The sequence below is a fragment of the Mycteria americana genome, chromosome 1, assembly GCF_035582795.1.
Source record: "Mycteria americana isolate JAX WOST 10 ecotype Jacksonville Zoo and Gardens chromosome 1, USCA_MyAme_1.0, whole genome shotgun sequence".
Taxonomy (NCBI): Eukaryota; Metazoa; Chordata; class Aves; order Ciconiiformes; family Ciconiidae; genus Mycteria; species Mycteria americana.
In genome coordinates this window covers 41,656,866-41,673,935 of record NC_134365.1, presented here as the reverse complement: position 1 = coordinate 41,673,935, position 17,070 = coordinate 41,656,866, and the positions used below count along the sequence as shown (strand labels likewise).

The following is a 17,070-nucleotide window of genomic DNA, read 5'->3' as shown; positions in this document are numbered from 1 at the left end:
ATCATTTCACCAGCCAGTGAAAGAACAGACATTTCCCTCACAGGCCCGCCATGTCATTTTGTACACCAGTCAAGGGGAAGCACTCAGTAATGGCACAGGTGGTCTTTGTCTAGGGAGTATGTGTGCATTTAAGCAAGGCAGCACGGCAAGAGGATGGCCCCAACTCAGATATACACCGTACGCTACCACTTTGATACCAAATAAGTATATAGTTTTAGATTGATTGCATTAAAAGGGTGCAGGGATGAATGTGGGCAAGTTCTTGGTGTCTACATCAGCTTCTCTGCTGCTAGCACACTGCATTGCAAAACTAGCCTATGGTACTAAGACAAATTAGGTTTGCTCCTTTCCGCTTACCCAGAAGCCTGCTCCACTGAACTACAAACACCACCCAAATGTGCCACAACCGCAGTCGACACGTGCTGGCTTGCAAGGGCTGCCTTGCAAGGGCTGCCTTGCTGGCCTCACTTGGGGGTTGGGGGAGGGAGAGACCCCTGCCCTGCCAGCCCCGCTGCCACGCTCAGCTCCCGGCTCCCCACCCATTCGCGAAGAGCCCCCCGCACGCATGGGGGTTTGCAGCACTCAGAACAGAATTGCATGTGCTGGGAAACACTTGTCTGTACAGCAGTGATTCAGCAGGGAGGGGGAGATATTTGGAAAACTATACAGCTGAAAGAGCTTTGAGTGACGCTAGAAAGAAAACATGGCATTTATTGCCATATGGGAGAAGAAAAAAGGTCCCATGTGATTTTGGGTTCTCTGAATGTTGGTATCATGACACACTGGGAAAATTATTAGATCTACTCACGCACTGAAGACATGCTCCACATGAGCACATTCTCTGGCAGACACGTTTTGGATAATTAAGCTGTGGCATTTGAAGATACTACTGCCTTTATCACTCTGCCCACTCCTTGTGCTGGACGTTACCACCCTCCATAGCACAGCCAGCAGAAAAGGATGTCCACTGGTGCATTAGCTTCTCCAGTTCTCAGTCTGGGGTCTTCACAGAAAGTTACCTTCATTGTTGGCTTAACTAATATTCTGGACTGTGAACGGGAGTAATAAGGTGAAAATGTGTATTGTGTCCCACTGCTTCTGCTACAGCAGCAGTAACTTCTGGGTTCAACACGTGAGGGCAGTCAGGAGATGCTACAAAGTGATGCACCGGAGAATATTCACTACTCTCTTAAATACCTTATACCTTACTAGACACCCACCAGTGCTTTAGAGTCTGTCCAAAATACCTTCTAGGACATATATCATCTTTAAAAACACACTCAGTTCTAAATACTCGGCTCTCCAGAATGAAAAAGATGCTGGCAAACTGTGATCAAGAAAAATGAGGCAAAATTAAGCATAAAGCTTATACATTATTTGAAAGAACAGGAACCTTGGTATATGAAAAAAATGAAAGAACTGCATTTGCATGGTATTTTTATGACTCTTGAGATCAACTCCTACTGAAAAAGTTAAACTGCAAAATAAAAGATACTGAGAGCTGCCTATGTAGCTTATTTAAAGACATATATAAACATACACGAATATATGAACATATACACGGACACCTGTTATTTTGAGAAGGAACTTCATAAAAAGATATTCTGTACATTGCAATATCTATACAGAGAAGACATATTATTTCATATTATTATTTTATGTTACCTCCAATTAAGGTAAATCCTACTGAAATAAGGACAGATCCTTCTCTGAAAGGTGATCTAGCTGTGGAACAGGAGTCAGGTAAGCTACCCATCCTCAGAAAACACGTGGATTTATAGTTGGGAAGATTAGTACCGGTAGATTTAAGTTTTATCTCCCCAAGATGAGAGACCTACTGATGTTCTCAGCACGCTCCAGAACCTCCAAATCTCATCCTCTCAGTTATTGGTTTACCAGGTGAACCACAGATTTCCTTTTAATAGACCCCTCCAGAAATCCATTTTTCCTGCTTGTACTGCTGCTGTTTTCTGGATGTTTATCTGCTTTCCCCTTCCAGTCCTCTTCATTCTCAGTGAAACTTCTGCTGCTGTTGCAGAAGAAACCGTGGCTAACTTTTTTATCTGTATGTGAGGGAGTTGTATCTGGCTCACCTTTCAATAATTTTTGTTAGGATGATTTCTCCTACACACCATCTCCGAGTGATCCGCATGGACTGTGTTCTATGGGTGTGACTAGGAAGAAGCAAACTTTTTTGTACTTTTCTATTGCACTCTTCTACTTTACAGAGAAAAGAGGAAGAGGGCCCACTTGCCTGTTTTCCTCCTCCTTTGTCTGGGAGTAGTGCCCATCTTTCATTTATTCTTTATACGTTGGGAGCACGTATGCTCTCTGTATGTATTTGACCAGGGAAAGGAGCATCTTGTTCCACCTGGCCATCTGCTGTCTTCTGTGACAAACCAGTTCCAGTGAAAATAAAAATTAAGCCTTGAGGGCCCAGCAACTAGGGCAGCAGGACTTGAAACAACCCATTTGGTCCTCCTACCCTCAAGAATATGTCTGCAGGAATCGGATGCCTGTTCAGATAGCACACTCAGCCCCTGGGTGAAATGCTGCTAACAAATCTGCCTGAGATGCTGCTGAGCTTCAGAAGGATCTGCACATTATGTCCCTCTGGATACAAACCTGATCACCTTAACAGGGAGCTAAAGGCAGACCACCTAATTGTGGGGAAACCAAGGGCTATTTCAGGAATTTAAGAAACCAGCTCCGAGGATGAGGAGGAGAGACATCTAAAATTTGAACTGTGCTGTACATAACATTGTTCAGTCATAAATGTCTTAAAGAGATGTAGGAAAGGGGGATCTTGTTGAAAGGTAGTATAAATAAGCCTTTTACTGTTGATTTACAAGTGAGAAGCTGTTAATGTGAAATAGTTAAATTTAGGTTGACATGCACAATTAAACAATTAAAGGGAATGCTTTGGTGCCTTTTTTTTTTTTTTTGGTAGCACCACATCAATGCGTAATACTGAAGTGTGTTAGCATCTCCACTCAGCTTAAAGAATAATCAGAGGGACTTGTTTGATAAAGTAATACAATCTTGCATCTGCCAAGGTACATGCAATACTAGAAGCTAGCTAATTATGCTCTGATTGGATTATATAGATTTTTTTTGTCTTGAGCATTACATAATGACTACATAGCCAGTATTAGTGTACTTTACCTCACTCAGAAAATGATCATATTTGTGATGAGTATTTGCTGTGCCTTGACTTCCAACAAGAACTGAGATCCCTTCATGGGCAAATTCTGAGACCATAAAGTATTAAGCAAACATGATGCCTCACACTTCTGCCTCTGATGAACAGTAATGTTGTAGTAACATTGGATTTTCAGGGGAACAATTAGTTGGCTTCTTTGTAAAGAGCTATGCAAAGTCAAAAAAGGACAGTAGATTATTTCCTCCGCTGACAAAACAAAGATCTCATGTCATTAAAAAAAAAGGGCAAGGTTCCTGGAGTTTCAGATTTTGCACACCTTTTCAACTACTTTTTCACATTAATGAACATTTTCACTGAGATGTAAACCGATAGGTTTTCAAGATTCATCCTCCTAGTAACCATAATGTGCCAAGCTTCCACCCGCTGCCTCTAGTGAATACCACATTCTTCCAGTGACATTTCTCCTTTCTCCCCAGGTTCAAATCCAAACAAAGAAGTTCAGCTGTTCCTAGTCATTACTCACAGAACAGTGAAGATAACCTGCTCAATATTCAGAAGCTTATTATCCTTGCCTGCATTATAAAGACTATTTAAGTAATGTGAATGCTTCATGTAAAGTGACAGAACATCTGTACCTAAAATACCCCAGCAGAACTTAGCTAACCTGCTTTTTGAATGGGAGAGGATGTGAACAACCACATCCCTCTCTATATCCTTCTGCTTTTACAGACCTCTGGGTTAAAGACTCCTGATCTATCCTGCTGTTCTTTATACAGAAACTATACTTAATCCTTCTTATTGTCCACCTCTATATTTTTTCTATCTATTATACTCTTTTCCAGGTTAGAAAGCCAGACCTGCCCTCCATGCTTTGAAGGCAGGTCTACCACGGATTAAGAGTGGCATAATTCTTTTCTCTTCTACACTCTTTGTACTTTTTATACGCTCCTTTCCTACTAATCCCTACAGTTCTATTTACTTGCTTGACTGTGTCTGCACACTGAGCTGATGTTTACAGAAAAGTACCTACCATAACATCAAGGTCTCTTTCCTGAGAGAGCACGGTTTCTTCAGAACCCACCACTGAGCACCTAAGTTAGGACTGTCTTCCCCACATGTATCACCTTTGCATTTATCAACATTAAGCCCCATTGGTCATTTTATCACCAAGTCAACCAGCATTAAGGGATACTTCTGTAATCTTGGTAATTAACTTTTGGTTTTACCACCCTCACAAAACTCCTATTACCAGAAAACTCTGTCACTTCACTCTTCCATGCCCTTTATCACTTCACTGAATAGGAAAAACTTCAGCACAGGTTTCTCAATAATTTAATGTGTTATCATCCTCCACTGAGAAATTCAACCATTTAATTTCTCATTTTTTGCTTATATTTCTTAACTGAGATCTTCCCTCTTATCCCAGTACAGATTACCTTCTTTAGGAATCGTTCATGAGCAAGCTGGACCTCCAGAAATACATAAAGAACAGTTAAAATGACAAGAGGCTAGATACATCTAGATATAGAAGACATCTATTAATAGTCTCTGATTATATACTTAGCTAGAAAATCAAAGGAGGAGAACCGTGACGAGGTAGAAGAACAGAACATTGTACAGACTTTAGAAAAAAATTATCATTGTTTAGTACATCTAACAACAGAAGAATAAGGGACAAAATTAAAATGCTATGCACAAAAGCAAATTAAGTGATCTGCCTCTTAGCAGGACATAAAAAGCATAATTATTTTAAAGTGTAGTGGCAATCACGAACTTAAATCATAGAATGGTTTAGGTGGGAAGGGACCTTAGGAGATACAACCCTCTGCTCAAATGTGCTAACAGCACAGGAAAACAGAGTTTCATTGTAGGTAGAACATGAGATCAGAGGAGGATACACAGGCTGTACATTCAGAGGCATCACACAAAGGTAATGAAGTCAAATGTGGCAAATGATTTGCCATCTCCTTTTTTTCCTAATCCCTCCCAGTGCAAAGCATCTACAGAATTACTTTCAGAAAAGCTGAACACCAAAAGCTGTATGTACCTTCAAACAGCTTACTAGGCTGAGAAATGAAATTGTGAGTTGTCTAAATTATCCCTGGTTGGAAAAACAGAAATAACGTATCTTCCATGAGCTGACACTGGTGAAATCTCAGCCATTGCTCTTCTATGACTTGGTTTCTCTGGGCTGAATTCAGTTGTGCAAGGTGGTGTCAAATGAACTGCCATGGGGTACTTGAGACATCTGTCAGGGGCTGAAAGATATGGCACAGCACCTACAGATGCTCCTGCCCATGTAGTGGCAGCAGAAGGTCAAGCAAGACACCTGAGGGCACCTCCAATGGCACCGGTCACCTGTGCAAGCAATTAAACAAACCTCTCCATCTACTCAATGTTGACAATGATACCTTCCACAATTCCCAAGGAAACTTTTTCATTTCTAACCTAAAAAGGCAAATTTTCAAACCCAAGCTGCTCATAAGAAAGAGAAGACTTCAGCACAGATTTTCAACTATAATATTTAAAACAGGCACTGCTGAAACATTTTATAACTACTATTTAAATAAAAACTTCCAGTTTGCCAACTCAAAATTAATTTCAGCTTGAAATAATTAAAGGGAGAAGTTAAAATGAGTGAAACTGAAATGTAAGGTACTGAAATTACAGAATTGAAATTAATATTCTGAAACCATTTTTCCCCAATTTTTTGCTTTGATTTTTGTCCTGATTCAGTACAGGGAAATGTTTTGATATGTTGAAAATTTCTGTGGGATGGGAATCCATTTCTTGCTCATCTGTACACTTACTAATCTTTGTAAAGTATTTTGAGAACATAACAATCTGAGACTTCATATCACTGAAGGATATGATTAAAGCTATTTAACATAGAGATAAAGTGAGGCATAAAAATAATTTCAGAGTAAAAAGGATAAAAAGAAAATCCAAGAGTAAAACTGACTGGTTAAGACACCTGGCTCCTTGTTTTAACCACCAGAACTTAACATCCAAAGTGCCAACTCTGTCTCTTCAGTTAAAGATAAAAATCTGGTACATCCAGAGTGCCTGAAGCTGAGAAACAGGGAGCAAGGACTCCTTGGCATTAGTTTCCTATTCTCAGCTCTCTAGATGGAGAATGCTGAAATTTCATGTACAGAGACATACGCTTGGGTGAGCAGCGCTGAGTCTGAGAAGGAGACACCTTCCCAGTGTGGCCCTTGCCAACAGTGACGATTCCTTGATTAGGTTAGGATGCTGACAGGGTCATTTCTTACCAAGGGAATACCTTGCTATGAGCCGTCCACATGAACTCATGTTGCTGGGATTTCAGAGACAAAAGAACACGAAAGCAAAGTAATGAGAAAATGTGACCTTTTGGACAGCAAGTCTTACAGAACGAAATGAAAACTAAGAATTAAAGATTTGTATTTCTACTTCAGTTGCATACTTGGCTGATCTGCAGAGAGATATACAAATAGTGGCCAGTAAATGAAGCATTTAGCTGCATGGCTGCAAAAGTTTCTGGCTAATAACCTTAAAGCCTATTATAAAATAAAGGGCACAGAAAGTTGATAACATGAACTAACTAAAGGATAGTGTGATGTTTGGACATTAAATCAGTATACCAGGAAATGAGTAGAGAGATCTCATTTCTTCTCCTTGCCAAGACAACTGCAATTTCTGTTAGCAAGGCAAAAGAAAGCCTTTGTTTCCAGTGAATTTTGAACATTAAGATAGTGGAAGGTTCAAAGATAAATTGCTAACAGAAAACCTGAAAGTGTATTCAACTAATCTACGAAATTACAAGCCTTGTTGCCGTGATACCTGGAAGCATTTATTCCTAGGCTGAGAGCACAAGTAGATGTAAGGAGGTCAGTGGGAAACAAGTGGAAGTTGTTGAACAGCACAACAGCTTTAGAGCTTCCTACTACAGAAAGAGATTATACCTGAAGCAAAACTCAGCAGTACAAGGGTAAAATTTTGTAAGCCACACTTCCTAGAGAGATTGTATTGGGAAAGATAATTTAAAAGCATCATGAGATTTTCCCAGGTTATTATATAGTACAGTATCTCATTCAGTAAAGAGTATTTCAGGTTCCAGGGGAAGCTCATGTGAATATCACAGGAAATCACATACTTTTATTAAGTGTGATTCTACAGTGTTAGTTCTGTTTAATGGATAAGGAGCTGACAATATATTCATGTTGTGAATATCATTCTCACAAGACTGAAGAACACAAAGATTTCATTAGATTCATTAGATTTAATACATGTCAGTAAAGTGATTGTAGGCTGTGCCTAGAGGCACAACGCAACAGAAGACGACGTTATTCCCGCTCTCACAAGTATTACACCTCCTACGCTGAGCCAGGGTGTCTAGGGATTCCTTGTACCCTGTCAGCATGGAAGATGGCAGATAGGAAGGGAAGATTTCACTAACTTTGTACCAAAGACAAATACAAGATGAAAAATGGATACGGGAGAACAATTTGAAGTAACTGAGATCAACTGAGCACAGCTTGGAGGTATTCGTTGGTCATCTGCATATGCCCAGTGTGATCTTAATTCCCATGTTCAGAGTGAGAACATGAAGTTTAGTGCAAGCAACAATGAGAAACAGGGGAAAAACACTGGTAAAGGTAATTGATTAAGTTGGATTCCCCTACAAATGGGATGAAAAAGCAGACAACAGCAGACTTTTCCAAGAAAAAGGTAAGCTAAGGCAAAAAATGGGTCAGTGACTACATGACCAACTAGAAAAGACTGAAAGAAAAAGATTGTGGAAGTGTTTACTCCCAAGATCATTCTGGACTATGCTGGGCAGAGGCATTTTCAGCCACTTTACAAAAGCAACGTAAGAATTTGGACTTTGGTGGACTCTGAATTACAGACAGTGTTCCAGCATAGTCTTTAGGGAGCTCTATCTGACTGTAATACAGACTGTATTTTTTTTCATCCATGAGTCCATACAAAATGGAGTTAGGGTGCCATGTAATACACATGCAGTATTGTCTAAGCAGATAACAAAACTGCAACTGAGGCACACGTTACTCAGAAAATAATGGTCTTCGTGTTACCATCTATATCCAACAGTGTCAAAACCTAACTGAGCTTTTTGTATCAGTTTCTTCTTTCTCACTAATGCCTCACCTATGGAGGAATTCAACTTTTTAGTCAGAGCAACCTACCAACCAAAACAACCCAATGGGGTCAGCTCTTGATAGGTGCTGCCAGGCAGAGAATGGCTTGACCACCTGATGGATCTGAATGGGCTCCACACCTGAGGTGTCAGTTTTTCAAGAGTATTGCAAGTTTTTAATAGAAGTGAACTTAATAGATGCCTCATAAATGAACAGAAATCAATTTGTACAGCGGTCTTGCCTTTTAACTACTAAGATTTATCTACTCTGTCTGAGGTTTTCAAAGGCTCTGATCACATGTGTAGTTGGATCCACCTAATACATATTTCAGAGGGAAGCAAAACTTGGGGATTTGGAAGGTATTTGGAATTGTGGGCCTATTATAATTTTGAATACAAATTATACTTAGCTGCATACATGGAGGAAACTATGGATAAACTTTATAGTTTGGAGAAATATTTAGAATTGTGTGGAGAAATATTTAGAATTGTGTGAGAGGGTGACTAGGAAGCTAATATTCTAGTCTTGAAAGATGCTAGCACTTTTGAGATGACTTGCTTCTGATGGTAAGCCTCTTTATTTGCAGTTCTGCCTCAATACAGCTGTTAATTTTATATATTTGTCTATTATGTACGCTTTCATTTAGAAACTCATGTTTAAAAAGGCAATCATATTGGTATATTCTAAAATAAGGGTTGATAGTTGCTTATAAAAGCAACTATTTCTAGGACAGATCATGGATCGTTTGGGTTTTTTGTGTATAAGGATATAAATACAAAGGTATGGAGGGAAAAATACTTTCAATGGCAATACGATATTGCAGGAATGTATTTTAGAGGCATGTCTTTTAATACAATCATTGTACTATAATTCACTGTAACACTATAATTCATCTGTAGTCAGAGCAGTGATTAACATGTTTAACAGCAATGTATTACAGATGCAGATTTTGTGGTTTTCCTTTACTCTGCCATAGTCCTAGCTCTTCCTGGATTTTACAAGAATCTTTGGAATACTTTTCAGCAATGAGTAAGTCCTACAGCTGAAATAGGGAAAACAATTTACATTCTTCAGGAATCTTATGCCAAATATAATGCCCTTACCAATGCAATGAAACCACAAAGTCCCAGACATAAGAAAAGGCTTCAGTGCTGTAACAGCAGCACCAGCATGAAAGAGCCCATGTGTGGCTCTGCACAGTGGGACTGCTTTAAGACGACAGCATGCATATTCTGTTAGAAAACAGCTGTATGATTTCGGCCATCCCATATAAACCCCCACTCTCGTTTAGTCTGATTGCTTTTTTAAGGGTGAATGCAAGGTAATTTAAATGAGTTAATTTGAATTAAATTATCCAATTTGAAAAGAAAAAAAAATGCATTGTCTGATAATAATATAATATTATCTGATTATAATTATTTGATTACTAAATCTTCTACAAAGTTCTGTGTAATTTTAGCACAACATTTCATACCAAAATAAATTATAAATCAGGTGGTTATAAATATTATGGGGCGTTCTAAAATTGACTCATTTCAGCATCAGTGCTAGCAGACTACCTTACTAAATTTAGAAAAATATTGTAGGCAAAGAACAAATACTACAAATTCTTTGTCAGTACATGCTTTCCCCTCCCTGCCCAACATTCTCTTTCTCCACTAAAACACAAAAGGCTTCATTTTCAAAAGTGACAAGCAATTTTGGGTGCTGAGTCAGAGATGGATAGAAAGAAGCTGGGTTTAAACATTGTTAAGTGTCTGTTCTAACAGCTGCCTCTCTACCCTCCAATAAAGGCTCTTAATCTCCCAGCATCCTTTGTGCCATCTTGCACCAGTGCAAAATGTCCTTGCAGAACTGCACACGTGGTGCTGATCATGCAAACTCCATCTCTGCGTTGTCCTTTACCCCTGAGCATAGTCCCTTGACTACAGAGTGCAGACCTGAGATTTCTCTGAATGGAGTGGAAGGATGTGTTATGGGCTGAGCAGAGGCCACCCCTAGCAGGAAGAAGAGTAGCATTTTAGCTATGCCTACAATCCTCCAATATGTTCTCAGAGACATAGTGCCAAGCACTTTTCAGTGTATTCCAATGTTCAGTTCTGATTTTTCCTCAGAATATTGTGAATTTAAGCAAGATTAAAATATAATTCCTATGATAGTTTCTCTTTCCTCAGTAAACATCCCTAAGAGTCCCCCACCATAAAATCTGAGATTCTACCAGTGAGCGTGAAGGCTCACATACAGAGATAAGGAAAAAAAAATCCATTATCAGCAACTTAAGAAGGCAAAAGGAAGAAGAGGTATAAAAGGAAGCACGTTAGTAATTTCATCCTCTGATCTACAATGGGGAATCCACATCTCTGATTTTTACAAAGCCAACAAAATATGACATTTATCCACCTTCATCCCTCCCGTTACCCTTGTCTCTGCCAAATGCTGTTTGTGCTTTCCCCAATCTGCTCTCTACTTCACTTAAAGCCCCCACCTTAACCACCTTCTCCATTTCCCCGGTTCTCCGAACTTGCCTATTCCAGCTACACAACTTTAATGCTCCCAACTCCCACTCATGTCTGCACCCTGCCACACGGCATTCCCTTTCCCTCCCCCTGCGTGTTAGGCAGCTCCTCACCAGCGCTGCTGCCCTGATTCTCCTCTTTGCCTCCCCACCTCACTCTGAATTAAAACATAGTGCTGCCCTCAAGTACATGCTCCTTCCCTCACAATGGAATTGATTTAATTAATGTGAGTTAATTAACTAGTTTGGGTATCTAGCAATTCCTGAGAGTTAGTATTAGCAAATAAGATGAGGAAAGTGACACAGTCTGCAGTGATAATAAAATACAGCAGCAGTTTTTACCTGTCAGCCTAACTTCTGTCAGGATACGAGTGCTGCTACCGCACAGGAAGCAATGACACAATACACCAATTTTGTCTTCTTTAGCATTCTGCAAATTCTAACACTGAAAGTTGCCCATATCCTGTACAACAGAGAATCCTGGAAGTTTGCCTAGTGAAAAGTGTTTCTCACAAATAGAAGCTGTGAAATGGTTTTGGAAATAAAGTGTTAAATTACAATTGGCATTTTTGAGACCTTTGCTAGCAGCAAAATCTTGCTGAAGAGACATAAGCACAGAAATGTGCAGGAACGAATTTTAAGAGCACTTCCTATTCTGATTTAATAATAATGCAACAACCAGAAGAGCCTCTAAAAAATAAAAAGGCAAGACAAAAGATTGTGGCTTCTACAGCAAAAAAAATCCTATTGCAGCAGGCACATGCGGCACAAGTATTGGGCTGGCAAACACCAGCATCCAACAGGAAAGGCACTCCTCCCACACGCACCCCAGGCAGGCAGGCCTCCTCCAGGTCACTCATAGAAGCAGCTCTTCTGCCTGCTCGTTCCAAGGAGCCGCCCTCTGCACGGCACTGTCCTCTTTCAGGCTGCTGAGGTTAAGGACTGTCCCTATGCACACTGAAGGACAAAATCTATTGGTGTCATAGAGCTGTCCTCTACTAACCACCAGTGTACGTGTAAAGAGAAGGAGCTCCCCACACTTTCTCACCCTTCTGCAAGAACAAGTATTTTAAAGTCCCTGCTTGACCAGCAAAAAAAATGGTTAAATCAATAGCTGGCTGTGTTCACACACAGTTCTGTGCTCCACTAAGGATTCTTGATTTTTTTAATCTCGTTCTTGATAATTCCATTTCCTCAGTGCCTAATACCAGTAACTTCCTCTCCTGGAGCCCATTCCCTTCATCGTTATTATAGCTGAGATAGAGGCACTCAGGTCAGTCAAGATGAACCAGGGTACCACATCTACTCCCTAGGTAGCAACACAAAAGTTGTTTCTAGTAGAAACGCTGATATAAGCGTAATATTTCAGTTACAGTAAAGACGAAAGGCATAACAAGAAAACACTCAAAGGACATGAGAAAATGGAAGATTAGAGGATGTTTCCCAGAGACAAGGATCCAAATGAGTACTTCTTTTTCTATTTATATTTTGTTAGCCCTTTTTCCTCAGCTTATGGAAAAATATTTGTCCATATTATGGTCCTTTTTATTACATAATTAATACTACATATGCTATATTATTCTGCAATTGCTCTAAGAAGATCTCATAGATACTTATCAGCATTCCCCTTGTGCTCCTAACATTTTGTTTTGTGTTTAACCAGCCCCTCAGCTGATAAGTGGACAGAGTAAGTTCCCCATCACTGCTCAAGTGATAATGCCATACAAATAAGTAAGAATACACATGGCACTATCCGAACACAGCTATGCTTTTGCTATTCAAATAATTATCAGTAAAGGGACAAGCACAGCCCTTTTTCTGCAAAGCCTGAATAAATGAGCTTTGTGTAGGAAATTCAGAAGAGACTCGAAGGGAAATAAATTCTGCAGTTAATCATTCATCTTGGAGTGGAGTGACTGCTGAGCAGCTCTGCTGCCCGTTGTAAACCCTTTCAGTTGTCATAATTACTACATGGTGTTAGACCCATGAGTCTGTACAGCTCTAGTTTTGCTGGTCATGTCCCTGGCTTCAACCGTTCAACTGAATTTTCCCTAGTCCAGCCACACAGAGAAAGGCACCGAGGATTACCACACTACAGCGTGTATGAATACCTTGTCCATATCCCAATTTGTACCTCTTCCTTTTTTCTCTTTCCTCACAGCTAGCTGTGTTCAACACCTAGCAAGACATTTCCCTTTAGGATATTATCATGAACAAGCAAAGATTAGCTATGGAAACTGTGTGCATGATAAGAACACTCTACAAGTGAATATTACCTCAGCAACATGAACTTAATTATTTTGATAACATTGGAAAGGTTACTTTTCCACTTTTGAAGAGACAAGCTCTGTATATTTTTAAAAGGCAAAACTTATACCCATAACCAGAAAGCTTTGGTCTGCTCTTTAACACGGTATATAAAAGGTTTATGGATTTCATCAAAACTGATTAGTTTATTGTCTAGACCACAGATTATTTTTCATAAGATTTCTTGTCAAATCTGTGAGCCATTCTTGTAATGATGGATGAGACTGATGCCTTAAAATCATCATTTTGTCTGTCAGCAGGGAAACCCACTGAACCCTGTCAGATGGAGTATCACCTCCTCCCCTGTAGCCTTATAATGTAAGGGCATAATCCTTTCTCACAGGGGTATACAGGAGTTCAGGATTGAACCTACACATAACTAAAGGATTGTTATTCGGGGGAAAAATATGACTTATACAGTTATTACAGGAGTTTTAAAATTTTGCTTGGATAAGCTGAAATTGCTACTGAAGCATTGCACCAACCACAGGCTTCGACATTCAAATCAAAGCTGGTGATTTTGGCCCTTCTGAGGAATGGCGTTCCTAGAAACGGTGTCTGTCATTGTTAGTTTTATTCTCTCATAAAATGAGAACTATGGATCATGTAAAGGCGTAAGTGTCAAGTAAAATCTATGTTCAGTTTGCAAAGAAGTGAAATTGTATACCTTCTATAATTTCAGGCCAAATGTTAGAGCTTAGCATGCCTTACAGTCAATTCTATGCACACAAATAAATCACAGTTTATATATGTATGGCCCTTGAAACACATTTTTCTGCAGTTATAGAGACAAGAAGTCCAAATGTACATGAGATGGGAAAACCAACTATATGTAATCATTCTCTTCTGCAGTAGAATTAAAGACGCTTATAGTAATGGACTAGGCAGAACTAGGAGTAAACCACTGCCAAAGGTATCAACAATTTTCACTTTTACTGTTTATCACTTAGAAAAATCTGCTTGCCGCTTCTATATTCCTCTATATGATTTCAGAGAGAAAAATTAAATATGCTGCTTCACATTTCATTTTTAACAGTTAATTGCTGCATAAATACATAGCATAAAGAAAAGCACAGACATTTTATAAAACTAGAATGGTTCTGAAATATTCAGTTGCCTCTTTATTTACAATTCTTATGCAGCAGATACATCTGAAAAACCTACTCTGAAGTGACTTTTTCTAAAGCAAGGCAAAGTTAAATTTGCCTACAGAGGGTCTGAACCAGAAGTTTAAACTCCTCATCACTTTGAAGGCAATAGAACTGACATTTATTGCTGTGCCATGCCGAACTACAGCCCCACCTCTGGGTAACTAAAGACTATATGGCAGATGGATGCTTTAAGAGCCTTCCCCGGAGCCTTCCAGTGCATATCGTGTTGTCTGTTTAGATGATAAACTCCTGGAAAGGCATGGACCTGTACGTTTTTCTGTGTTTTGTGCAGCTTTACTCTTTATGGTGTTTAAAATGATGATCACGATTAATCCATAGATAAACTACTCTAAGGAAGCCAATGTTGCCTGCCCTGCAAGAGCACGGCCTCAAATGTGGCATAAATACCATTTGTTCCCCGTTATTTACAGTGCCTATTATGGTTCCCCAGGGAGCCACGCGCCCAATGCCTAATTCATGGGTCACGCAGGGCAGATGAGCACCGGCTTTATTGGACCGTGAATTAGACCACTGATAGGTGACACCCCCAAAGCCTGCAGGCTGACGTTATATATGTATACATACATACCTCTGTGCCTCCCAGAACATCTACCTGTGCTATCAGGCCCTGCTGAACATCAGTAAACCCTTGCCAACTTCCTGACCAAAGCCACCTGCAGAATCAGCCAGAACACTACATTTCTCAATAGTGCTGCATGTCCGTCAACGTGCTATTTCCATTCCAGTTATTACCCCCCTTTGTGTACTTACAGAAAAACTGGCCCCTTTGTATCATGTCACACAAACTTCAGTTCTTGTAATGTTAAAAACCAAGGTAATGTATCATGAATTATCAAATGACATCACATTAATGTGATTTTCCCTGTCTACTGCTTTCACAATAATTGAAGCAATAGTGACTTTTCCAATGAAAAAAACCCCACAAAATAAACCTGAAAAATATCTAGGTCATTGCTGACAGAAAGAGTAAATTTATTTTCAGAATGCCAATCTTGTTTTTCTACTTAATTTGATGGTATGAAAGGACATGTAATGACACAAAGCCATTGTGCATACCAAGCCACATGTGCCTGTGGGCAGTGCACCCCTGAATTGCATGGTCATTGTTATAACACTCTAGACACCAATTTATAACTAAGCCATAGGACTTTAATACAAATTGGTGGATGATTTTTGAAAGGTGAACAGCATAGGCAAGTTTCATCTTTTGCTAAACGTGTATGGTTCCTGTTCTTTGGTAGTTATACTTATGTAACATGACTTTCACATAACTTTAACTGGGAAGTGGCAAACCAGCTCCATCATCTAACTGGCTGGAGTAAACATCCCATCTGTAAAGCCTTCCTTGGGCAAGGGGCTTCCTTCCCATTTGTGGTTAAAAGGATATGAAGGCACAGATTAAAACAAATCCAAAGGGGGAAGAGAATGGGAAAGAGACTTGCCAAAGGATACATATAATATGTATTGTATTGCCTGTTAGGACAGTAAATTCCTGGCACGGCCCATGCTGATACCTTTTTTGGTGCTGTCTATAGCACTAAATCTTACTTCCCATGTTTAGAAATTATAATTGTGATAAAATATGTAGACAAAACCTCCTAAGAAATTCAGCGTAACTTGCCCTGTTGGTGCATAACACTACCCTTCCATGTGTCTCAAGATACAGTTTGAATTCTGAATTAATGTCACATGAAAATAAAACTGTCTTATTCTCACCCCTGATGTTCCACCTTACAAAACATTTATGCACCCAGTAGTCTTTACTCAGTAGCAGTTATTACAATCAATACTGAGTACCTAGCAAACCTATTTAAGAAAGTATCTACAATACTTAAAAGGCTTAACATCTCCATTTTAATAAATGAAAAAACTAATAATCTCTGTTTTTCTGAGTAGTAAAATCCACTCACATTACATTACGCATATATACACTTGCACAAAAGAAATTTTCAAGTGAATAAGGGAGAATCACTCTCATGCTGCACTGAATGATGAACACGTCCAACAGTCCACATTCGCTTGTTTTATCTCTTTTTCACAAAGGAACTAATTTCAGCCCAGAACTTAACCAGATGCTTAATACCCTGCTAGGTTGTTCCAATACAGCCAGAAAAACAACAATTTACTCTGTGTCATGTTTGAGTTCCATAATATCCATGTTCTAAAAAAGGATAATGAACTTCTAAACGTTTCCCAGTAAACATAACTATATTTTTAGGCCTTCCTCAACAGGAATATTCTATAAGCTCCAGACATGTCAAGCAAAATTTGGTATTAAATTTTACCTTTTAATGATTTAAATGTACTGGACAAGCACAGAGTACTCAAGGTTGAGAGTATGCCCTCTTTCCCACTGAGCATGAAGAGGTGAACACAGAAGCTTCTAAGGCTAAATTGTAATTCTCTAGCACCAGCTCTATGTCCTTGGCCTTAAAATATGATGCCAAAACTGCTTTAAACAGTAAGATGAGGATTCCCCAGCATCAGCCAGGAATGTCAGCTTGTCTCTGGGATGAAGGAAGTGTGTGGAGTCATCTGGGAGCAGGAAGGAAAAATAAGTGGAAAAAGGGTAGGGGCAGAGATGCGTAAGTGCCTGCTGATTTCAGCCAATTTAACAGTCCTCCCAGGACCAGTTCAGCTGGCTTCAAAATTGGAACAGCTGGAACCCCCTGCCTTGTAGAGAGGTCCAGTTCAGCTCTTGACTGCTTCCCAAGTCAAGTGAGGTATATATCTGACACACAGTTACATCTGCCTACTTGATGTATGACCATG

General features: G+C 39.5%; 1 protein-coding gene across 2 annotated transcripts in view; it reads right to left on the bottom strand.

The window, feature by feature from the left end:
- The window catches only part of TRHDE (thyrotropin releasing hormone degrading enzyme), a 223,227-nt gene that overhangs the window by 55,127 nt on the left and 151,030 nt on the right, over positions 1–17,070 (bottom strand). The window lies entirely within an intron of this gene.